General features: G+C 46.0%; 1 protein-coding gene across 1 annotated transcript in view; it reads right to left on the bottom strand.

Moving 5' to 3' along the window:
* Window positions 1-262: 262 nt before the first annotated feature.
* The window catches only part of LOC142204002 (troponin I, slow skeletal muscle-like), a 72,257-nt gene continuing 46,418 nt past the window's right edge, over window positions 263-26,101 (bottom strand). Inside the window, exon 6 of the mRNA XM_075275169.1 lies at window positions 263-282. The gene's annotated coding sequence lies outside the window, so the exon portion shown is untranslated. The remainder of the gene's footprint in view (window positions 283-26,101) is intronic.

The following is a 26,101-nucleotide window of genomic DNA, read 5'->3' as shown; positions in this document are numbered from 1 at the left end:
GTTAAATGCACTAGCTTTGGGGATCAAGGAACTTCCTAGAAGAAAACAGAGAGCGAGGTGCAGATGATGCAACTTCTCCATTGACTGTAAACCTGGTACCAGTCGTAACAGGGACACTCTTGTGGATAAAGTAACGACAACTAACAGGGTTTGGAACGGTCTTTACTGAAACTGTTTTCAGATAGTTGATAGTACTGCAAACTTATAAGGTAGCTGCCGCTCACTGCTGGTCTTCAGCCACCACGCCTGTGGAAAGGGAGTCTCCCTCTTCTTCTTCTACTCCTAGCTGAAGCCCACTATACACTCTCTGACTTGGGTACAACACTGCACACCCCATCCATCTTGGGCCCCATTTTAGGCTCATTGTGGCTCAATCATGTAGGCTCCCCTAAATTGGTCTCCTCCCTCATTCAGGTATGCGGAGCGTCTTGATGCCAACTGAACTGTCCATGCCAACATCCGGGACTCTACCATCCCAATACTCCACCCACCTTGGACTCATGCACTGGCATTCCAGGGTTGGCTGCCATCCACATTGCGATGTCATGAATGTCATGTGATAAGAGTGCTCCTTTAAGGGTTCCATGGAGAAAGATTAGGCATGAGGTGCCGGAGCAATGGACTTTTTCTGTACCGGAACGTACCTAGCTCTGTCCACGATTATCCTAAGTAATGCCATATTGCGAGATCTTTGATCCACTTTGATTTCTAGCAGAAAGGAATGAGCCGAAAGCTATCAGTCATAAACACAAGTAAAAAGAAAATCATTGAAATCTGCTCCGCGAACTGGAAACATTTCAGGAATTTTGCTGAACGTCGCTGCCTACCCTGAAACAGCATAAATTTAATCATTTTACCTTTGCCTTCAAACCCAAGGACAAGAGAAACAAAGGCGGCCGAGGCCGAGAAGGCATTACCTGAGGAGGTCACGTCTCACAGCTGCGATGTTCAGGAATCCCACATCTGACGGGGGGAGAGAGCATTTGGTGAAAAGTGGGGAACATCAGACATTCCCGAGAATAATCTGGGGCTCGGTATCAAAGAAATGTGTTGGTCGGAAGACAAATTTCGAAACAGATGTGAAAAATCACTGAAACTAGTGAAGTCTGGCCAGAACTGGGGTTTTATGCTCTTAGCAACACGCGGGCGTACTACTGTATCCATTTTCTTATTTTCTTCAGAGTATTAACTAGACTGATTCTTGGCTCGGACGACGCATTTTTTTTCTCTTTTCTTTCTCGCTTTCCACTTTTGTAAGACACATGTGTGTGCATCGGCAGTATAGGTGTGCGAATGTGAGCTTAAGTAGAAATCCGTTCACTATAAACTAGCTAGTAGTAAATGGTAAGATCCTCGGGGGTGGGACATTGCTAAGGGGTGTGGCCAACTGTCAGTTTTGTTTCTAGAATTCAAATTTGAATTCAAATTCAGCAACATTGTAACCCAAAGTGTTTTTCATGGCTTCATATACTGCATATGGCTATGTATTCACACAGAGTGGGAGAGGGGTATTTTTAGATTCTTACCGACTGACTTACCATACCTTTGCTAAGGAGCACTATATATATATATATATATATATATATATATATATATATATATATATATATGCGTTACACAATATCCGGACCATTTCAATAATTTATGCTATCAGCTGATAGTAGGGATCCCAAAGGGCGTACATACCATGAGGCATTTGGTTGGAAGGGCAGAATAAATTACCCTTGATGGTCCCATTCTCTCTGACATTTAGAGAGTAACTACATAGTGTGAGATCATGGAGTCAAGGGATTGGTCCAATGGTCATGGTAAGGGCATGGAGTGGGGGAACAAATCAGGCCCTTACATTTCTGTGTAGCACACTAGGTTTCGCCAGACCCTTCTGTCCTGGGTGGCTAAACCTATTCCAATAATGAAGATCTCATTTTTTGGCCACTAGTCCCCAACTTGGAGACCCATTCTAATAAAGGAGTTGTGCAGATATGTGCACTTATTCCCTATGCAGAGGATAGGATATAACTACCTGGGGGGTCCGACCTCTGGGTTCTCCTGTGGTCAGGTGAATGGGAAACGAAAGTCCCCCTAAGGCCCCCTAAAGCCTCTATCCACTTCTATGGGGCTGCCAGGACTGTTATCTCCATAGAGATAAATGGAACACCGATCACGCACTGGTGCTCCATTAACAAGGAGGATTTAGGGGGTCCCCTGTTCTCCTTATCACTAGGGGTTAGGGTTAGAGATCACGACCCAGGCAATCGGACTCTTATGCCCTGTCCAGTGGGCAAAGGATAAGTGTCCATAGTGGGACAACCCCTTTAAGTCAGTATCCTGTAATAGGGTTTGTGCAGCACTGGCAGGTTACTGACAGTCTCACCTACCAACTCCAACTCCTTTATGCATGCGACTGTTTTTCCGATCCTCATTTCAAGTCAAGCTCTTTCCTTCTCCCATCGCTCTGTGCCCGAAGGGTTCGCACTGGCACTCTCTACTTCTTAATCACCATCACATGCCCCATATTTTTCTTCCCTGACCACCTATTCCTGTCTAACTGAGCAATATAGGTACATAGTGTGTTAGTTTCTGCAAAGCTCCTCTGAATTTGTTGGCTTCTCCATGTCTTGATCTCCATCTTGTGCCTGTGCTTCCCGCCCTGACCTTATGCTTGTTAGAACCCTTAATAGAATCGGCTTGCTCATGAACCTGGCCTATATTTGACTACCCTCTCGCCTGACCTCTGGTGTATCGCACTGGCATCTTTGTCCTTCAGCCTCAGATCCTCATATAGGGGTTAAAGAGTGAATACTGGAGAGACTACTTTGGGAGTGGTCCAAAGTCAAAAGGCTAGGGGGAATGATGGGTCCACACCCACTGCCCAATACAATTTGTTATAGATAGGCAATCATGTTAAAGGGGTCGCCCAATAGCAACAGTCCCTATTCAGCCCTTGGAAAGATCCTCTGATCCTTACAGGTCCAACAGCCGCAGTTGCCCAGGCAAATTACTACTATATGGTGGCTACGGTCTACTTGAGTCTACCAAAACGGGAGATGCTTCTACAGAGCAACTCAAGATTCTGGCTCATACATGGGAAGTCCTAAGTGAAGAACCCCCTCCATGACCTCCACGTGCCCTATAGGTTACACAAAAAAGGTCTGTCTTCAAATGTCAACCCCTTTAAGCCTTAAAAATCTACCTGATAAGTAATGGACGTCCCCACACTAAAATTATGTGAATTTTTTGGCAACCAGCCTTCAGTGATCAAAAGCGGACGGGTGCTTCCATTTAGAGTCAGACCGATGTGGTTGAATTTGCTTCTTACTTCCTCGATCATCATGGGTGGACCTTCTATACGGCATGATGAATAACGGCGGCTGTCAAATATCATATCAAATGCGAGCGTTCACGCTGACGTGGCGATTGTGCCGGGTACGGAGACCAAGAATGTCCATCATTTACAGCATGGCCTAAAAATAATAATAAAAAAGGACCGGTGAAGAATGTCAAAAATACACATTGTTACTCTCTATCCGAATGAGAGCGATACCACAAGCCTGGCAGGAAAGGATCTGGAAAATATTAGGAGTTAGGATTTGACAAACCGCTCTGGACCTTGGTAGGAAATCAGATACGTTACGACTGAAATGGTATTTTTGGTCTATTTTTACAAATGAAATGACTCTGACTAAATAAGCCGTTCAGTGTATGCAAAACAGATCGCCGTATAAACACCAACCCGCTCCAAGACCGATAGCTTTACAATCAATACATGGCCGAGGCCAAGGCCATCAAGAGTCGGGGGCCCAACAATGGCCGAGGCAAAGGGAAAATCAACCCCTGTGTATATTATAGGATAATCCGGGACTATTCATTATTCCAAAATATTTATCATATTAAATAATCTGTTAAAGGGGATTTGATTTTTATAGTGTGTATTATTTTTTTGGGAAAATTATGGATATTTTTGGCTGTTTCAAAAATTTTCAAAAATTTGAAGGAAAACTTACAGATCAAGAGGGTGGGTGGAGTGATGAAGGGCAGCCCTTATACCAGAGACTAAAAAGTCACAGGGTAGCCGTCACACGTTTACACCACAGGGGGCCCCAGCCTTAAAGAGGACCTTTCATTGCCCTCGGGCATATGCAGTTTTATATACCCGATATGTGCCCCAGGGCGGAATTCAGCACACTGTCGGCTTTCCCATTATGTGACCCAGGGCTGGAGATATTGGTGCCATTACCGATCTCTGTCCACTGTCAGAAGGGTGTTCCTGACAGTCTAGATGAACTGTGAGGAACGCCCCTCCTGACAGTACTCGTCCATAGCCTTGTACTGTCAGAGGGGGCGTTCCTTACTGCCCAGCAATGACGTTAAACTGTGAGGAACACCCCCCAGTACTAGTCTATGGATGAATACTGTCAGGGGGAGCGTCCCTCACAGCTCAGCTAGACTGTCAGGAACGCCTTTATGGCAGTGGAGAGATATTGGTAACGACACAGATATCTCCAGCCCTGGGGCACATAATGTAAAAGCCGACAGTGCGCTGATTTCTGCGGCTTTCCCGACATGTGCTCCAGGGCTGGAGATATTGGTGCCATTACCAATATCTCCCCACTGTCAGAAAGACATTCCTGGCAGTCTAGCTGGGCTGTGAGGAACACTCCCCCTGACAGTACTGATCCATAGCCTTGTACTGTCAGAGGGGGCGTTCCTTACTGCCCAGCGATGACGCTAAACTGTGAGGAACGCCACCCCCCACTACTAGTCTATGGATGAGTACTGTCAGCGGGGCGTCCCTAACAGCTCAGCTAGACTGTCAGGAATGCCCTGCTGACAGTGGGGAGATATTGGTAATGGCACCACCATCTTCAGCCCTGGGGCACATGCTGTACTGTCTGACAGTACTAACAGTACTGATCCATAGCCTTGTACTGTCAGAGGGGGCATTCCTGACTGCTCAGCGATGATGCTTAACTGTGAGGAATGCCCACCCAGTACTAGTCTATGGACAGTACAGTCGGGGGAGGGGGGGCCTTCCTCAGAGTTCAGCTAGACTGTCAGGAACAATATCTCCAATATCTCCAGCCCTGGAGCACATGGCGGGAAAGCCACGGAATTCAGCGCACTGTTGGCTTAACCATTATGTGCCCCAGGGCTGGAGATATCGGTGCCGTTACCAATATCTCCCCACTGTCATAAAGACATTCCTGGCAGTTTAGCTGGGCTTTGAGGAACACCCCCCCTGACAGTACTCACCCATAGCCCTGTACTGTCAGAGGGGGCGTTCCTTACTGTCCAGCGATGACGCTAAACTGTGAGGAACACCCCCAAGTACTAGTCTACAAAACCACATGTACTGGAGGACATAAAAGGTCCTCTTTAAGATGTCAAAGGTGCTAGGTCCACACCCATGTTTGCATAAATTAGTTTCAGAATGAAGGGCACAAATTCCTTGAAACCCTTAAAAATACCAACAAAATAGCCATAAACAATTTTTTTTATTTTAAATATACAAAATTTCCAAAAACATCAAATTGTAAAATTTTCTCATGATTTTTAAGAAAACTGACTAGTCATTTTTTTTTCCTGCCTCATTGTTGAAATAGTTGTCTTATCTTGTGATACATCTTGGCTAGAGATTTATTTTTAATCTCATCGAATATTACTAGTTGTAAAATAATGAGGTGTTTAACGTGTCTGGTCTTCTTCCTGCTTGTCCGATTGACTGATGATGAAAGAGCCTTCGAGTCTGGCAGAAATTCCAGAGTTAAAATCCACAGGCCCGGCCTATGAGATGATCTATGATGGATGGAGAGAAAATATTCTAGGCAGAATTTACCGTTTCGACACTGGATATTTAGTAGAAATGTTCATATATGGTTAACGTCTCGCTTCGAGATGGGGCAACTATGATCGGGGCCGTGGTGTGGGCCCCATATGGCATGTCACGTTATAGACGGAACACTTTGGTATCACGATGTGGCATTTTTATATTCTCATAGTACCGTAATGCAGAATATCAATGATCAACCGCTAACTAACGTGGTCATTCTCTGCCCGAGGCCATACAAAATGGGGCAAAACCCAAAAAATAAATCCTCAATCCTATCACTTTCTCAGCAACCTTTTGAAGGAAATGGCTTCTTACTTGGCAGAAGAATATTCTTCATGCTGTTGGCCGGAACGCGTGTACAATATTTTGAGAACCCCTCGGCCTCTTGGTTACGATGGTTTCTTCACCACTGAAAATTGGACGCCGAGATGAAGAACACGACTGTAATTATTAGTGTCAGGTTGTCAGCGTCACTGTCTTGCTGGAGTAACATCTATTTTAGGCGTCTGGTTTTATGGCCAAGTATAACCGCGAACTACAGATCGTCTGTCCACCCAACATCTGATGATCCTTCTGCTCCTCGGCCTGGACATACAAGGTCGACGAAAAATGAAAATTTTTGTTACGGTAAATATAAAAATTGCCGTAAGTAGGTGCATCTTCTCGAGCAGTCACCCCATAAGACGTCTCATAAAAGGAACACTCTTAAAGGGGTGGCTAAATGTAATGGGGGTGAGGAGGTGATCTGTCATTCATGACCCACTCTATGAGTCAGAGGAGAGGACGGGCACAAAAACATCTCTTCTTCCGGAAAACATAATATATCCATGCCTTATTATGACAGATACTGATTTGAATGAAAACTGTATAATTCCATATACTGCACCTCGCCATATTTCTCCCCACAGTATAATGCCCCGTTAGTGCCCTCGCACAGTATAATACCCCCTTAGTACCCTCACACAGTATAATGCCCCCTTAGTGCCCTCGCACAGTATAATACCCCCTTAGTACCCTCACACAGTATAATGCCCCCTTAGTGCCCTCGCACAGTATAATACCCCCTTAGTACCCTCACACAGTATAATGCCCCCTTAGTGCCCTCGCACAGTATAATACCCCCTTAGTACCCTCACACAGTATAATGCCTCCTTAGTGCCCTCGCACAGTATAATGCCCCCTTAGTGCCCTCGCACAGTATAATACCCTCTTAGTACCCTCACACAGTATAATGCCCCCTTAGTGCCCTCGCACAGTATAATGCCCCCTTAGTACCCTCTCACAGTATAATGCCCCCACACATTATAACACCCCCTTAGCACCCTCACACAGTATAATACCCCCTTAGTACCCTCACACTGTATAATACCCCCTTAGTACCCTCACACAGTATAATACCCCGTTAGTGCCCTCACACAGTATAATGTCCCCTTAGTACCCTCACACAATATAATGCACCTCACACAGTATAACACCCCCTTAGCGCCCTCACACTGTATTATACCTCCTTATTGCCCTCACACAGTATACCGTAATACCCCCTTAGTGCCCTTGCAAATACAATGCCCCTTTAATGCCCTTGCACAGTATAATGTCCCCTTATTGCCCTCACACACTATATTATACCCCCTTAGTGCCCTCATACAGTATAATACCCCCTTAATGTGCTCACACAGAATAATACCCCCTATTGTCCTTACACAGTATACTGTCCCCTTAGTGCCCCCACACAGTATAATGTCCCCTTAAGGGTCCAAACACAGTATTGTCACCTGTTTATTAGCCCCCATACAGTATAATGCCCCATTAACTGGCCCTCTCATGGTATAATGCCCCCATTAGGGACTCCCAAGCAATTCAGTGCTGTTTTTATTGACCCTTACACAATATATTGCCACCTTTACTGGCCTCGACACAGTATAATGCCCCATTAGGCCCTTACAAAGTATTAGGACCTATTATAGCCACACACTAAAATGCCTCCTTAGTGCCCCCACACAGTGTACTGTCCCTTAGGGGTCCACACATGGTACTGTATCTCATTTATTGGCCCCCACACAGAATAATGCCCTATTTACTGGCCCTGACATAGTATAATGCCCCATTTAGTGTCCTCTACACAATATCATTGGCCCCAATATAGTTTATTTCCCCCTTTGCTGGCCCACACACAGTATCATGCCCCATGAGGTCCTCACAGAATATAATGACCTACTATGGCACCCACACAGTAAAATTAATCCTTGAGATTTCCGAATTGTTTTTAAAATCCGATTTTCGATCATTTTCCAGCTGATCCCGATCGTGAAATTTGCTTGATCGCCGATCGGGATCCGATCTTTCCTGATCCCGATCGCTCAACCCTACATATTAATAAAGTATCGGCCATTACCTACTGGAATAAGCCAATAGGTACCGACGAATTACAAAAAAGAAATGGAACCCGCTCTCCTGGGGAACCAGACCTGCGGGAGAAGACACAGAAGTGATGGACATCCGAGGGCAATGAATGGTGGGAGGGGGGCAGATTTCTCTTCCATGGAGGAGTCTAAGGTGGTGGCAGACATCTTGAAAAGAATATGACAGGGTGCCAGAATGGACGCACAGAGCTGGCACCGTTGAAACGTATAGTCAAGTTCTAGGTTCCGACCGGAGGATGGCATTAATACACATATCCTAATGATTACTTAAAGGGATCCTCCACACGGCCTGCAGATTTTCCGATAACACTACGTAGCCCTCGATGACAGGTAGATAAGTCGCTCACTCCATGAAGCGCAGAGAACGCAGCTCTTATCTGATGTGGGAACCGCTGTAGTGTGAGGCAGCAGAATTCCTGGACTAGTCCTGACATAGACGCAACGTGCGCTTCATGTTCTCCTGGAATGTTCTGCTGTGACGTTTATAATAACATCGGAATTAAAGGAATTACATTATAGCCGAAAACAAGGATGAAAACCCATCGCAACGCCAGCACCCGAGGTCACTAGCTGGAAGCAAATACAGGATATTCTACCTGGTACTTATAAAGGGGGAATTATACTGATATACAGTATACGGGATAATGCCCCTCCCCCTACTGTGAATTATACGATGATTGTGTTATGGGGTTCTGCAGCAGCTGAGGTGTGTATTATGAGGTTCTGCAGCAGCTGAGGTGTGTATTATGGTGTTCTGCAGCGGCTGAGGTGTGTATTATGAGGTTCTGCAGCAGCTGAGGTGTGTATTATGAGGTTCTGCAGCAGCTGAGGTGTGTATTATGGTGTTCTGCAGCGGCTGAGGTGTGTATGATGATGTTCTGCAGCAGCTGGGGTCTGTATTATGAGGTTCTGCAGCAGCTGGGGTCTGTATTATGAGGTTCTGCAGCAGCTGAGGTGTGTATTATGATGTTCTGCAGCAGCTGAGGTGTGTATTATGGTGTTCTGCAGCAGCTGTGGTGTGTATTATGAAGTTCTGCAGCAGCTGAGGTGTATTATGAGGTTCTGCAGCAGCTGAGGTGTGTATTATGGTGTTCTGCAGCAGCTGTGGTGTGTATTATGATGTTCTGCAGCAGCTGAGGTGTGTATTATGAGGTTCTGCAACAGCTGTGGTGTGTATTATGAAGTTCTGCAGCAGCTGAGGTGTATTATGAGGTTCTGCAACAGCTGTGGGTGTATTATGAGGTTCTGCAGCAGTTGAGGTGTGTATTATGAGGTTCTGCAGCAGCTGAGGTGTGTATTATGATGTTCTGCAGCAGCTGAGGTGTGTATTATGAGGTTCTGCAGCAGCTGAGGTGTGTATTATGGTGTTCTGCAGCAGCTGAGGTGTGTATTATGGTGTTCTGCAGCAGCTGAGGTGTGTATTATGGTGTTCTGCAGCAGCTGAGGTGTGTATTATGAGGTTCTGCAGCAGCTGAGGTGTGTATTATGGTGTTCTGCAGCGGCTGAGGTGTGTATGATGATGTTCTGCAGCAGCTGGGGTCTGTATTATGAGGTTCTGCAGCAGCTGAGGTGTGTATTATGATGTTCTGCAGCAGCTGAGGTGTGTATTATGGTGTTCTGCAGCAGCTGTGGTGTGTATTATGATGTTCTGCAGCAGCTGAGGTGTGTATTATGAGGTTCTGCAACAGCTGAGGTGTGTATTATGAGGTTCTGCAACAGCTGTGGTGTGTATTATGAAGTTCTGCAGCAGCTGTGGTGTATTATGAGGTTCTGCAACAGCTGTGGGTGTATTATGAGGTTCTGCAGCAGTTGAGGTGTGTATTATGAGGTTCTGCAGCAGCTGAGGTGTGTATTATGATGTTCTGCAGCAGCTGAGGTGTGTATTATGAGGTTCTGCAGCAGCTGAGGTGTGTATTATGGTGTTCTGCAGCAGCTGAGGTGTGTATTATGGTGTTCTGCAGCAGCTGAGGTGTGTATTATGGTGTTCTGCAGCAGCTGAGGTGTGTATTATGAGGTTCTGCAGCAGCTGAGGTGTGTATTATGGTGTTCTGCAGCAGCTGAGGTGTGTATTATGAGGTTCTGCAGCAGCTGAGGTGTGTATTATGGTGTTCTGCAGCAGCTGAGGTGTGTATTATGGTGTTCTGCAGCAGCTGAGGTGTGTATTATGATGTTCTGCAGCAGCTGAGGTGTGTATTATGAGGTTCTGCAGCAGCTGAGGTGTGTATTATGGTGTTCTGCAGCAGCTGAGGTGTGTATTATGAGGTTCTGCAGCAGCTGAGGTGTGTATTATGAGGTTCTGCAACAGCTGAGGTGTGAATCATGAGGTTCTGCAGCAGCTGAGGTGTGTATTATGGTGTTCTGCAGCGGCTGGGTGACAGATTTTTATAATACACATTGCATCTACTGAAGAACTCCTTTATAGGGCACATAGGAGCCCCATCTTGGGGTCCCGGCAGTCAGATGGGCATTGCTTCCATGCACCCTGGTGAACCTCTTCTTCTGCCCCAGGAATCAGACACTAAATGTAGTGGGAGAACAATAAAAGTATAGCTGAGAGAAGCGGCCACTAGAGGGAGCTCAATAACCACCAGTAGTATGAAATGAACTGGCAGTGGTAAAAATGAATTAGCTCCCTCTAGTGGCTCTTCCAGGCCATAACTTTAAAACAAGAAGCTGGGTAGCAGTTCATTGCTGGGCCCCCTCTCACCATGGGCCCTACAGCAGTCCTATTGTCTGACATTGGTGCTGGTTTTGGTTTTAGCTCCATGTAGCACACATACCATTATAGTCATACTATTGCTCTACCACATATTATACGGTATATTACATATTTTTACGGTTGCAATGGCCGGGCCTTAGTTATAACTTTGTGCACATTGTATTATATTTTCATGCATTAAATACATATTTTCTAGTAAACCACATAGGACAGGCGTCTGCTTCATCCCCCCATAGTGCGCGTTGGGTTCTCCGTGTACTTGCAGCGAGCTGACAGCCGGATCATTGCAGCCCCCGCTCTGTAGCCGTATATACTGTAATTTTATGTCACGTGGCTCTCTTTATGCCACATTCGGTTAACCACAGAAATTTAAAAATGCAAGCTGGCAAATCGGCCTCGAAATGTAATCCAGCCGTATCCTATAAACCCGTGTAACTAGGGAAAGTAACGCTGGCTACGGCTCCCCTATTAGGACCCTGCTATTGAGTGAAATAGGGATCAGGACGGGTCTAATCCTTACGTTTTTAATGGGATAAGCGGTGTCTGATATGTCTGGAAGCCGCTTATCAGTTTCTTGTATAAGAATAACATGAAATTAACCCGATTGACTTCATTAGGGTAAAAATTACGTTCATGAGTAGAGATGTTTGTAATGTCCAAAATGTTCCAAAAATGAATCCAAAAGTTTTGGGTTTGTCCCCCTGTGAATAACTATTATGAGAAGACTCCATAGTACGTTAAGTGAAGGCCCAGGTGGAGGTGCAGAAATATAATAAACACTGATACTCACCTCTCCTGGGCTCTATCATGGTCCTCTTTGGTCATTTCTGGCCTCTTGATGCCTACTGGGTGATGTCATGGGACTGCTGAGCCCTGTGATTGGGCCTCAGTGGTCACATGGGGTACTTGACTTCATGACATGGTGATGATAGAGCCCACCATGTGACCACTGAAACCCAATCACAAGCCTCAGCCGTCCTCTGGAGCCCATGACATCACCCGGGAGGCCGTAAGAGGCCAGAAAATGAGGAGGCCGCCTCAGGTTCCGGTCCAAAATACGGATAGCTGCGACTGGATGTCGGTGCACTCTGCTCCGGATTAGGCCCAAATGAATGGACCTAGTCAGGAGGGAGTGTCTTCAGGCGGATGTCGCGAGGCGAATCCGCCTGAAAGACTGAGCATGTCGTTTCTTTTTCCGGGAGCCGTTTGTTCCAGCTCCCGGAAAAAAGAACTGGATACGGCCTCAAAATCCTGACCAAAAACCCCGTGTGAACTCACCCTAAGAGGGCCAAGGACAGGGGGAAAGTATCAGCCTCGGGGAACCATTGCAATGTGGCCCCGTTCCCACGGAGTAACACCGCGCTCAATCTGACACGTAAACATGTGTCAGAGTGAGCGCTTCAAAACAGAATCCCAATGGGTTCCGTCTTATGCGCGCTACACATTGAAATCAATGGGAGGCTTTTTAACCCACTGATTTCAATGTGTTACGCGCGTTAAAACGGAACCCATTGAAGTCAATGGGATTCTGTTTTGAATCGCTCACTCTGACACGTGTTTACGTGTCATAGTGAGCGCCACGTTACTCCATGGGAATGGGGCCTAAAACAGCATTTGAAGAAGAGATGAAGGGGGATCCCTAGGGATCGCCATCTTGTCTTTACATAGCTATGCACTATGCGGTGTCGCTTCCAGGCCCCGGATCCTAAAGGGGTCCTCTGACACATATAATATACCATTATTCTAAATGACCCACATAAGTCAGGGCCCCATTACCGATTTTGCATTGTGGCCCAAGAGCTTCCAGCTATACCTCTGATGATGACAACCATCCCAATCCAGAACTGTGTTCGCAGTTGTTGTCGTTTCCCTTCCCCCACACCTGTTCACATTTAATATATTGTAACTAGAGTTGATTCGAATACCTCGCTCCCATAGGAATGAATGGAAGCGGCCGGACAGCAAGGGGTTAAGCGCCGGCCGCTTCCATTCATTCCTATGGAATACTATTCGCTCATCTCTAATTATAAAGCTTCTCCCAGGATATTCAGAATACAAGACTATTTACGGTGACGTCAGTATCCATCGGCCATTATAATCATCCACGTAAAGACGTCAGCGGTCACGCTTACATTTTATCAGTATGAAATTCGCCGACATCTGATATTACGCCCGATGCACATGATGATCCTGTTACCGAAAAACTACTTAAAGGAATATTCCAAAGCTTGAGGCAAAGGAACGCCAATCCGGAACAAACACATTTCACGCCTCCTGGACCCTGCAGGGGTTAAAAAAAACCTGAACCTTTGGAGTATTCGGCCAGGCTTAGATCTCCATCCCTGTTCCATCTGACTTGCATTCACACAGTAATAATGAGCAGGAGCTGGCGCGGCGCCATGTACCACATGCAAGACCAGGCGCAGGCGCTACCGCTGGGAGACGGAATAGCCGAGTCCTGGGACTTTACACGGCCGAGTCTTCTCACAGACCTAAACAAATGTCATTTCCTTCGCCATGGACAGAACGTAGACGGCTTCGCTATGAAAACATGACGTGCGCCCAAACTGGAATGCGGCTCCTATATGGGAATAAATGTATAGATGTACACATTGAGTTTGTTGCAGCTTTCATTTTTCAAAAGGGCGATAAGAAATGAAAGCTGCGCAGTGATTGGGCAACAAAGACAATGCTGTAAATTTGGAGTTACTTGACAACAGGCCGACATCGTGAAATATCGACCAGGACATGTCCTGAAAAAGCACAGAAGTGACACAAACCCCACCGAAATGTCGCCGTCCTTGTTTTTATAGGGTGTTGCTTGGGGTAAAATTTGCGTATAGACCAGACACGTTCCGTTTTCTCAGCACCCGCCATACGCCCCTTTAACAATATTAACCCCGTATCCCTTTAATTACAATAGTCACGTGGCTCTTTAATAACACCAACCAAATCTCCCCTTTAATAGCATCAGCCACAAGTCCCTTTAATATCATGTGCCAAATGTCCCTTTAACAGTATCATCTTCATGCCTGCTTAAAGGGGTTTTATTGAACTGCCCACTGAATACCTAGAACAGCGCCGTATAAATCCTGTGGGCGTGTTTGGTATTGCAGCTCAGTCCCATTTACTTGAATGGGACTGAGCTACTTCTGTACCATGTGGCTAAAGTGCTCATGAGTGGTGCAACCCCTTCATACAACCGATCGGCGGGGTCCGGGTGTCGGACCCCCACCAATCACATAATGGTGACCTATCCTAAGATTCAGGTTAGGTTTACATCTGTACCGGAGTCTCCGTGGGTTCCAACGAAAATCGGGGAAAAGTCCTACATGGTTTCATTATAAAAATCCCAACGGACACCCAACAGACCCCAAGATAGTCTATGGGGTCCACAGGTGACCACTGTTTTAGTGGATGGGCTCTCCCAATGGACATAGCCATCAAGTCATCAATATATACTGAAAGTCATGGAAAATCCCTTTAACATGGGTCATATCACATACCCCTTTAAATAGTCCCACCCACATGCCCATTTATTGGTGTCGGCTAAATGCACCTTTAATAGCACTATATATATACCCCTTTAGTGCTCCTTTAAGGCTGGGTTCACACAATGTATTTTGGCTCGTAATTTGGCACGTAGACGGCGCAAGAGCTTTTACGGGCCGTATACGCTCCCATTGATTTCAATGGGAGCCAGGACCGTATACGCGGCGCTATTTTGCGGCCGTGATTTTGAGGCGGCCGCAAAATAGCGCCACGTATACAGTCCCGGCTCCCATTGAAATCAAAAGCTCCAGCGCCGTCTACGTGCCAAATTACGAGCCAAAATACATTGTGTGAACCCAGCCTAAGAGTGCTGACCACCCCTTTAATAGCACCAGTCACATACATATCGCTTCAGTAGTACCTGCTACATATAGGTCTCCTGCCCCTTTAATAGCAGCCATCACATGCCGCTGTATCCCATGCCCCTGTACGGTTTAGGTGGGCACAGTTTCAGGGGTATGGTGAATTAACCCCTTGGCACCTCGAGATACCTTCATGCATGTAGCAGAGCTGAGCGTGTGTTGCCGAGTACTTGGAGGACAACCCCCATCATCTCTGTAATGGCTGCCATGAGCAGTCTGCTGTAGATGATTGGGATAATGCTCTATGTCATATTACGAGCTTTCATATAGGAGGACATGTCTGGGACTTATATGGAAATACTGCTTAGGAGAACATCCTTGAACTCCAATTGCCCCCGGGGTCACTTCCTGCACCCCACCGAGTCATCCTTAAATTAAAATTAGAGTTATTATGTCAATTGTGAGCTAAGAACGTTGCGAATACCAGAACCTGCGAGCAGCCAGGTGCTAGCCATTACATCTCCCCAGCCAATCCAGCACTATCTGACCATAAATGAAGAGTTGTGGGATGTCACCCAGCTTTCTGACCGTCCTGAAAGGTGCATCTATTTGGTCATGTAACTATATACCGGTGGAGATTGTATGGACGTATAACTAGGCAGATATGACTTTGAGGATCCTAGGAAATATGGGTGACAACTCCTCTAGAAACTGTCATGGAGGCCATATTGGCGGTCTGTCCTCTGATGGGGAGTGATGGACTATAATATGGACAGCTGGGGTGGTTGCCTACGGTTCAAAGCTGTCAGGAAGGCCACGACGTGCCAAGGTGGCCACAGATTTGGCTGTTTTATGTAATATTCTGTAAGACCCATAGAAGGACCTGCACAAAAAATGTCACATGACCAAATAGGTCCTTAAGTCAAAGGAGCGAGCAGCAAGAGACAGAGGAGAACATGAGTTGCTGAGTATGGGGTCTGACCTTTATTAGTTTAGGGGTATAGCTATAGGGGGCCCCCGAGTACACGTAGGGACATACTAGCAGAGAACATGTAGTAAGTGGGAGCCCCATTACATATTTTGCAGTAGGAACAAGGAGCTTGAAGTTACGACCCCAAGTCACATGATCGGAACCAACATCCCAGCCCCCAGATTGCTCCGCCGGCTCCCTCTTCTCCTGTTTTCACAGGAGGCTACCATACTACAGCCCAACCAACACAGGTCATGGGAGACAATGGAGGAGGCGGAGCAACCTGAGGACCAGGGACTGGTCCTGATCAAGTGACCCTGGGTCAAAACCAACCAGACCCCCCAGATCCAGATTTTAAAAAATGCAAAGTAAGTAAAGTAAAGCTTTAAAGATAATGCAACTGAGCTGCAATACCACACTCAACCTGTGGGCAAGGGTGGCGCTATTTTTTAACAAAAGTTTTCTTTTTGTAATCCCTTACAACCCTTTTAAAGGCATATATCAACATGACCTTCATGAGGTGGGATCTCACCGCTGGGACCCCCAATTATTGCCAAAACAGGGGTTGCCTGAGAATTTTCCCATAGATTATTATGTATTAGTTGTTTCTGTTTTATGGCATTTTGGTTTTCTTGATAATAGTTAATATTTTGATATAAAAACAGCGATACAATGTGATTGAACTCTTGTCTTCTCGACGTCACGGGGACATCTGAACGTGGTCAGGATCATTCCATAATCTACTAATTTAGGATTGATTACATCGGCTCCGAAATCAACATGGCCCCTCTGTTTACTATAATCCCCTAACTACGGGTAATGAAATCAGTATGGATTGTATATTGTTTGCACCGCGAATCTCAAGCCCTCGCTCGTTGCGGGACACGTCACAAGCCGTCCCTAATTCTTCATGATTATCCTCAGAGGAGATGATGCTTATCTACAACGGGAAACGTCCCTCATCTGCTTCTATTCCCCCAATTTATAGAAGGATTACCCAGAATCAGTGAAAGTGGTCGTCTACAAACAAGGCCTGGAGATCGGAGGGGTCTAGGATCCATCTACTGACCCATTCAAGGTCCTACAGACTTTATACTGCAGCTCGGTCTGCTCTGATATCTGTATAAGCACAAGCCCACCCAAAGTCATTAAGGGGTTAGCCTTCACCTAGGACAAAGGTTCAGGGAGCGGCCCTCATTTCCAGGCCTTTCAAGCTACAAGTTATACTCACCTCACCCTGGCCCTCTGTTGTACCGTCACAGTCCACTTTACCTTCCGTGCCTGGAATTGCCAGAGGCTCACATGACCGCTGAGACCAATCACTGGCCTCATAGGTTTCTGTATGCAAGTGATGTCACCAGTTCTTCCCCATTCACCAACGGTCATGTGAGTGTCTCCACTGATGAGTCCCGGCACAAGAGGAAAAGGGGACCAGGACTGGACAATGGAGCACCAGGGAGAGGTAAGTATGACGTTTTTTGTTTTACACCCCTATACATTTGTAAGTGATGTCACCGTTCCCTCTCTAGGGATTGGTCCCAGTGGTCATGTGAGCCTCTCCACTTACTCCCGGTTGAGTCCTGGCACAGGAGTGAAAGGGGACCAGGACTGGATAAAGGAGCACCAGGGAGAGGTAAGTATGACATTTTTTGTTTTTCTCCCATCCCAGCCACCTCTAGGTTTGCTATAATTCCTTCTCAACCAGAACCAAATATATATATAAAAAAAAACTCATACTCACCTCTCCCCGGTGCTCCATTGTATAATTACAGTCCACTTTACCTCCCGTGCCAAGACTCAACAAGTTGGAAGAGGAGAGGCTCATATGATCGCTGCTGATCAAGATACCAAGCGAGTGATGTCACCGCTCCCTCTCCAGTGATTGGTCCCAGTGGTCATGTGAGCCTCTCCACTTCCTGTTTGATGAGTCCCAGCACAAGAAGAAAAGGGGACCAGGACTGGGCAATGGAGCACCAGGGAGAGGTAAGTATGACGTTTTTTGTTTTACACCCCTATACATATGTAAGTGATGTGACCATTCCCTCTCTAGAGATTGGTCCCAGTGGTCATGTGAGCCTCTCCACTTACTCCCGGTTGAGTCCTGGCACAGGAGCGAAAGGAGAACAGGACTGGACAATGGAGCACCAGGTAGAGGTGAGTATGACATTTTTTGTTTGTCTCCCATCCCAGCCAACTCTAAGTTTGCTATAACTCCTTCTCAACCAGAACCAAATATATAAAAAAAAACTCATACTCACCTCTCCCCGATGCTCCATTGTATAGTTACAGTCCACTTTACCTCCAGGACTCAACAAGTTAGAAGAGGAGAGGCTCACAAGATCGCTGCCAATCAAGATACCATGCGAGTGATGTCACCGCTCCATGTCCAGTGATTGGTCCCAGTGGTCATGTGAGCCTCTCCTCTTCCTGCTTGGTGAGTCCTAGCATTGGTACTGTACAACAGATCAACATGGATAGGCGAGTATCACTTTTTTTTTCGTTTTACACTCACCCCTGAGTTTGCTACAAACTCCTTTAACTCTGGAATCTCGCCCTTGCAGAAAGTCTCAGAGACTTTTTTTTACACATTGCCAGAAATGAGAAATCTCCTCGGCGCATTCTTGGAGGATAAATGTAAATTCTGTTCATGGATGGAAAGCTTTATACGCCATCCGGGATCACCATCAAAGCCCAAATCTGATAAGTGTGAATTGTGTAAATCATCTCCTAATCTATCACATCTGCAGTTACCGGGAGCGCTGCATGGACAGTCTTCTGTCTATAGGTAATCCCATGGCAGCACAACCCTAACACCCCCACCATCCGTAACTCCCCACACCCCTAACACCCCCACAACCCCTAACACCCCCACAACCCCTACCATCCGTAACACACCCCCACCCCTAACACCTCCACCACCCCTAACACCCCCACAACCCCTACCATCCGTAACACACCCCTAACACCTCCACTACCTCTAACACCCCCACAACCCCTAACACCACCCCATCCCTAACACCCCCACCATCAGTAACTCCCCCACCCCTAACACCCCCACAACCCCTACCATCCGTAACACACCCCCACCCCTAACACCTCCACCACCCCTAACAAACCCACAATCCCTACCATCCGTAACACACCTCCATCCCTAACACCTAAACCACCCCTAACACCCCCATAACCCCTAACACCACCCCATCCCTAACACCCCCACCATCAGTAACTCCCCCCACCCCTAACACCCCCACAACCCCTACCATCCGTAACACACCCCTAACACCTCCACTACCTCTAACACCCCCACAACCCCTAACACCACCCCATCCCTAACACCCCCACCATCAGTAACTCCCCCACCCCAAACACCCCCACAACCCCTACCATCCGTAACACCCCCCCACCCCTAACACCTCCACCACCCCTAACACCCCCATAACCCCTAACACCACCCCATCCCTAACACCCCCACATCAGTAACTCCCCCCACCCCTAACACCTCCACCACCCCTAACACCCCCACAACCCCTAAGACCACCCCATCCCTAACACCCCCACAACCCCCACCATCCGTAACTCCCCCTACCCCTAACACCTCCACCACCCCTAACACCCCCACAACCCCTACCATCTGTAACACACCCCCACAACCCCTAACACCTCCACCACCCCTAACACCCCCACAACCCCTACCCCACTCTCATAATACGAAAAAAGGAGATATAGTCCTTGGAAAAAAAAATGTTCTGCAACTTTCTGACATACTTTGTGTTTCCCTTTAACCCCATTTTCAAGATCTCTGCTTGTTGTCAGTAAATGGAATCCGATTTCCATCCATAGGTTGCCCATATGATAATGTCCTGTGACTACAAAGAGTGTCTCTCTGTCAGGAGGACCCCACGTGTCAGTGCGTTATATGGACAGCCTATTGATTTCAATGGACTCCATGCAATTCTTTCTTTGTCCAGTGGTAGTGCTGTGGGGAATTTGAACACATGCTGCAGTGATCTTTTATTACAGCCGATCACTATGGGATCATTTGTAAGTTACAAGCGTAGATCTTCACTGAAACCGGGAAAATACACCTCAACGTCACTGCGAATGTACCCGAGGTCAAGTCAAGATGAGAGAGTGCACAGGAGTCAGATAGGTGTAAAGTGGGCGGAGGCATCGGCCAAACCACTTCCACTACCAATTCCCCCACTTTTTTGGGTACAATAAGCCGGTCTTTGCCATATCCAGGTGCAAAGGAGCTGAAAGGTGGTACAATGGGAACTCCCATAATGGTGAATGGAGAGGCCACGTACATGGGCGACCATATCTATATCTGAACGTGACAGGGGGGGTCGCCTGATCTGGAAGAGTCTATCAGACATATCCTGTAAAATGCCATAAGAATCCTAGAAGAAAGTTGCTGTAATCCGCCTCATCTCCAGAAGGAATGTTTTTGGCCACCAACCAAAAACCCAAAAATGGCCTGTGATAGATTTATTTAAAGCACAAGTCACATTCCATGTCCAGTTTTCTCCCTTCTCATCCTCGCCGTTTACGCGGCGCCCGCCCTCGCTATATAAATGGGGCTGCTCTCTTGTGGGAAAGGTCATTAGGAATCTCTTACATTCCTCACAATGAAGAAAATGGCGGGCCGGCAGCTGTGTTTTGCCGGCTCACAAGATTGTTGATTTTCCCACTGGGCTGCTGTGTTTGCTTTGAAATGTCGCAGGTATTCGCCATCCCGGACCGCGAGCGAATCTGAAATATGAAAAAAGTTATAAATTGGAAACTGATGTGAAAAATGGAACTAAAGTTGTTAGGCTACGTTCACATCTGATCGGAGTCCAGTCTCAGGCATAAAAAAATTCCCGTAAACCCAACTTTATCAACAGCGAATAATTAACGGACGCTCGACGGACCCTAACAAGTCAATGAAGTCCCTTGAGATCCGTTTTCTATTGTTCTGGTTCTGCGACGGATACTACAACCTACAACATACCTCAGAAGCAGTGTTATTGGTGTAATTCTTTCTGTCACCACTAGGGGCTTTATTATAGACTTCTACAGGAGCTGCATAAATCCTTATGTAGTGAGCTCCCCCTAGTGGCGACTCTAGACAGACAAAAATGTATTGTTTAAAGGGGCATTCCATTAGGGAAAAAACGGCAGTGGGATCAGAGAGAGTTAAAAAAAAAAAAAGAACCGATTGGCTGTGCTGGTGATTGGCACCGTTGTGGCCCCTGATTGGCTCAGTGGGTATTTAGGGGCACTTCCTGTGTACCAGGAAGTAGAGACCAGCAGGGACTTTGAAGGCGTTGGTGTAGGAGTATCAAAGAATCGATGAGGTTCAATTTTTTGGAACCCGTTACCACCAATTTTTGGCCTGCTTGGCAAACCCCTTTAACTGAATAAGCAACAGGGGATTTTGAGCTATGTATCAGGAAAAAACAGAAGTTTGACCCCTCTTATAAACCATTACATGGGATAAAATGATAGAGAGATTCTATCAGGACATGTTCAGTTTTCCAGTTTTCCTGCAGCGCCACCACAGGTGATAAGAAGCATTACATGCAGACCACTGAAAACAAAGGACTATAGGGGGCAATGCTAATATATGCTGGGTCCTCCAAGGAGGAGGAGACACTCTTTATAGCTGATTTCTGCTCTGTTGTATTGACACATCTGATCCATTAACTCCGAATGTGCCATAGGAGTATTTTAAAAACCTTCTATATCAGTATATCAAGAAAATTCTCTACTTTTTTACCATAATATTTCAAGATCACAAATTGCGGTGTTTACATTCCGTCCCCCGGCCTAAAACAAGTTTGGACAATCTTTTATCTCGGCATCATGCTGTTCCTCCGTTATTCCTCCTGGAAATGTGTAAATAAGCTGACAACTGGGCGTTACCCTTCCCTTTGTCAACAACTGTGTCTGAAACCTATTGGGACCATGCTTGGGAAATGTACGGATCCTCTTCATTCACCCAGTTGTCAATTTATTTATTCTTTTCCCAGAGGGGTAATAGAGGAACGACTCAATTCCAAGACGGGATTGTAATTTTATGGTAAAGTACTTACTGAGGGGTGGTGATGGGTCCGCTAAGGCCTCAAGACCATCTGGTCCGTATGTTGATCCCTAGACCTGGACTCCCCCATCATAGTGATCTGTGATGTCATGTTCCCATATATAGTATATAGACCTTATATAGACAGTATATAGTATAGGACAATAGAGCCACGGCGAGGCTGGGACTCCTCGAGTTTGGGCCAGGAAATCCGACTGATGAACAGACCAGATTTTCAGGTCTGGACTCATCCATGTGCACAAGGATTTAGGGATTTTATCATTTTCTAAGACAAAAAAAAAAAAAAATTAAAAAATTTTTTTTTTTAGAAATTAATTGTCCCAGATTTTGACCAGCAGGATATAACAATGGCCGCCTGATTTATTCGCTTACACCTTTTAGCTCATTTTTGCTTCAATTTTTGAAACTGACTACAAGGATCGGTCACGTCTGATTGTTTAGGTCAATGAAAAAGTCAAAGTGACGCGTGTTTTATGGCTGGTATAGGACGCCACCTAGTGGTGAAGCAGGAATTACAGCTATTACAGTCAAAAAGTGGTGAGATTTTTCATTGATAGGAAAATGACATTGTGTCCATGGACATTGATGAATACGTCTCACATGTTTTAGCCCCGCCCACTTTTGTGTTGAGTCCGCCCATTCTCATGAATTTTTTATGTGCCCGCACACAGTATAATCCTCCTACAGTCACCCGTAAATTATATGTCCCCCCTCTATCTCTCCCCAGTTTCATTTACACCCTTCATCTGCCCCCAGTTTCATGTCCCCCCTCCATCTCTGCCCCCAGTATCATGTCCCCTCCATCTCTGCCCCCTGTTTCATGTCCCCCATCTGTGCCCACAAATTCATGTCCCCCCTCCATCTCTGCCCTCAGATTCATGTCCCCTCCATCTCTGCCCCCAGATTCATGTCCCTCCATCTCTGCCCTCAGATTCATGTCCCTCCATCTCTGCCCCCAGATTGATGTCCCCCATCTCTGACCCCAGATTCATGTCTCCCCATCTCTGCCCCCAGATTCATGTCCCCCATCTCTGCCCCCAGATTCATGTCCCCCATCTCTTCCCCCAAATTCATGTCCCCTCCATCTCTGCCCCCAGATTCATGTCCCCCATCTCTGCCCCCAGATTCATGTCCTCTCCATCTCTGCCCCCAGATTCATGTCCCCCATCTCTGCCCCCAGATTCATGTCCCCTCCATCTCTGCCCCCAGATTCATGTCCACTCCATCTCTGCCCACAGATTCATGTCCCCCCATCTCTGCCCCCAGATTCATGTCCCCCCATCTCTGCCCCCAGATTCATGTCCCCCATCTCTACCCCCAGATTCATGTCCCCTCCATCTCTGCCCCCAGATTCATGTCCCTTCCATCTCTGCCCTCAGATTCATGTCCCCTCCATCTCTGCCCCCAGATTCATGTCCCCTCCATCTCTGCCCCCAGATTCATGTCCTCTCCATCTCTGCCCCCAGATTCATGTCCTTTCCATCTCTGCCCCCAGATTCATGTCCCCTCCATCTCTGCCCCCAGATTCATGTCTCCACATCTCTGCCCCAGTGTCATGCCGTCCTCTCCTTCATCTGCCCCCAGTTTCACGTTCCACCGCAGTGTACACATTACACTTACCTTCTCCTCGCTCCCCCGACGCTCTCTCCGCGCCTCTCTCTCTCTCTCGCACACAGAGAGCAGCGGCAGCGGCGAAGCAAGGAGCTGAACTGTGACAGCTCCTTGCTTTAGCCGCGTATGTGTTCAACTCAGATCTGTGTCCTCTGAACGCAGATCTGAGTTGAAATTGGGACATACCTCCCTCCAACTGGGACCGTGGGACACGTCACCGGAATCGTGAATGTCCCGCGGAAATCATGACGGTTGGGAGGTATGTCTTGTGCTGTGACATCACTGTGTGTATTATCCCTGTATTGTGACATTACTTTGAGCAGACAGACACATAGCACTGAATGGAGACCAAACTATTTACAGGCTTATTCTTATTTGCTGCCATCATATTCCGCAGCGCTTTACAGACATTATCAGCCAATGTCCCATATAGGGCTCACAATCTACATTCCTTACCACCATGTCTTGGAGTGTGGGACCCTTGGCATGATCCGAACCCAGGACTCCAGTGTCACGAAGCTAACAGTGCCTACTGCCCACTTGCTGCACATTTGCTACTCAGGGTGGTCATGATGGAGTGGGGCCCCTTACCCAGTTTTGATATTGGGCCCTACAATGACTTGTTCCCCCTACACTAAAACCCCCCCCCGATTTTTTTAGACAATGAGCCCTGAATAACATAGATTTATTTGGGAACATCAGTTAGAGGCTTTGTCCTCCTGTGACGGCCCCCGGACCCCTCCATCTTCCATGTTCTCTCTTTATGTTCCCTCCCATCCCCCATACAGCAGTATTAGCGGCGGTGGCGGCGGAGCGCTTGATACAGTCCATGCCGCTTTTATAACTTTATAAAGATCCCATAAATCTCCGCCATGTATCGTAAGAAGAATTTTGCCTTTTTCAACCAAACAAAACTTCAGGTTTATCCCGTAAAATTTATCGGGCCATTCCTACGGGCTTAAAATATCATAAAAATAGAAGTGAAGCCTAATCTCAGATGTAACATTTCTAAAACATAAAAAATTGTTAAAGCGAGAGAAGAATCTGTCACGTTATACGAGAGATCTCCAATAATCCAGCACCCAATAATAGGGAGAGTCTAAGACCGTCCTATAAAGGTGCCCGTAGATGGCTGCCAGCTGGAGAAGTATTCCTCCCGACTGCCAAGGAGCTGACGTAGATTCCTGTATAGGCGCATGGACCCTGGAGAATGGGCCTACTTTATGATGGGGGTGCACCTACGTGCAAGGGGGCAGAGATTATCATGGTATGGCCCTTCCAGCGCATACAATATATAGGGTTGACATCTAGATCTCTGAAAATCACTGCACAGCTTTACTGTGTAGACTGGAACAGAATGAGCAGTCATCTCATTATATTCAGAGGGCAAGGAGGACTAGATAATACAGGAAAGTAACCGGTGTTGGACTGGCCCACCAGAGTAGCAGAGGATCCTCCAATGGGCCCAGGCTCTAATTCAATAATGGTGCAGCAGAAGGCATCCAATTTAAAGGGAACTATGGTCTATTTCCTAGGTGTTATCATCTATTGTAATCTTGCCTGTGATGTTAATGAGTTGAAAACCCCTACAGAATTGGCAAGTGTTTGTCTATTATTTGGTTTAGTGGTCAGAGTAGAAATTGCAATATATAGTAAATTGCAGGACACCTTTTATCCAGCAGTCTCTGTGTAATAGTGTATGGAGGGAGTATGAAGGTAAAATGTAAGTATTAGTACAACGTGATGGTTTTATGCAGTATCTGCTCTATGTGGTGGTATGAGTTACATGTACAATATGACAGTGTTGTATAGGTGTACTATATGACAACATTATAATTTTACTATATGGTGCAATTATTTATTTCTACAGTATGACAGTGTTTTACACGTGTACTATATGGCACATTTATTTCTACAGTGTGACAGCAATGCATGTGTACTGTATGGTGCAATTATTCATTTCTATAGTATGATAGTGTTATATATGTGTACTGTATGGTGCAATTATTTCTATAGTATGATAGTGTTATATATGTGTACTGTATGGTGCAATTATATATTTCTATAGTATGATAGTGTTATATATGTGTACTGTATGGTACAATTATTTCTATAGTATGATAGTGTTATATATGTGTACTGTATGGTGCAATTATTTATTTCTATAGTATGATAGTGTTATATATGTGTACTGTATGGTGCAATTATTTATTTCTATAGTATGATAGTGTTATATATGTGTACTGTTTGGTTCAATTATTTATTTCTATAGTATGATAGTGTTATATATGTGTACTGTATGGTGCAATTATTTATTTCTATAGTATGATAGTGTTATATATGTGTACTGTTTGGTTCAATTATTTATTTCTATAGTATGATAGTGTTATATATGTGTACTGTATGGTGCAATTATTTATTTCTATAGTATGATAGTGTTATATATGTGTACTGTTTGGTTCAATTATTTATTTCTATAGTATGATAGTGTTATATATGTGTACTGTATGGTGCAATTATTTATTTCTATAGTATGATAGTGTTATATATGTGTACTGTTTGGTTCAATTATTTATTTCTATAGTATGATAGTGTTATATATGTGTACTGTA

This window comes from Leptodactylus fuscus, chromosome 5, assembly GCF_031893055.1.
Source record: "Leptodactylus fuscus isolate aLepFus1 chromosome 5, aLepFus1.hap2, whole genome shotgun sequence".
Lineage (NCBI taxonomy): Eukaryota > Metazoa > Chordata > Amphibia > Anura > Leptodactylidae > Leptodactylus > Leptodactylus fuscus.
The sequence above is the reverse complement of the archived record's forward strand: the minus strand, read 5'-3'. Positions and strand labels throughout refer to the sequence as shown.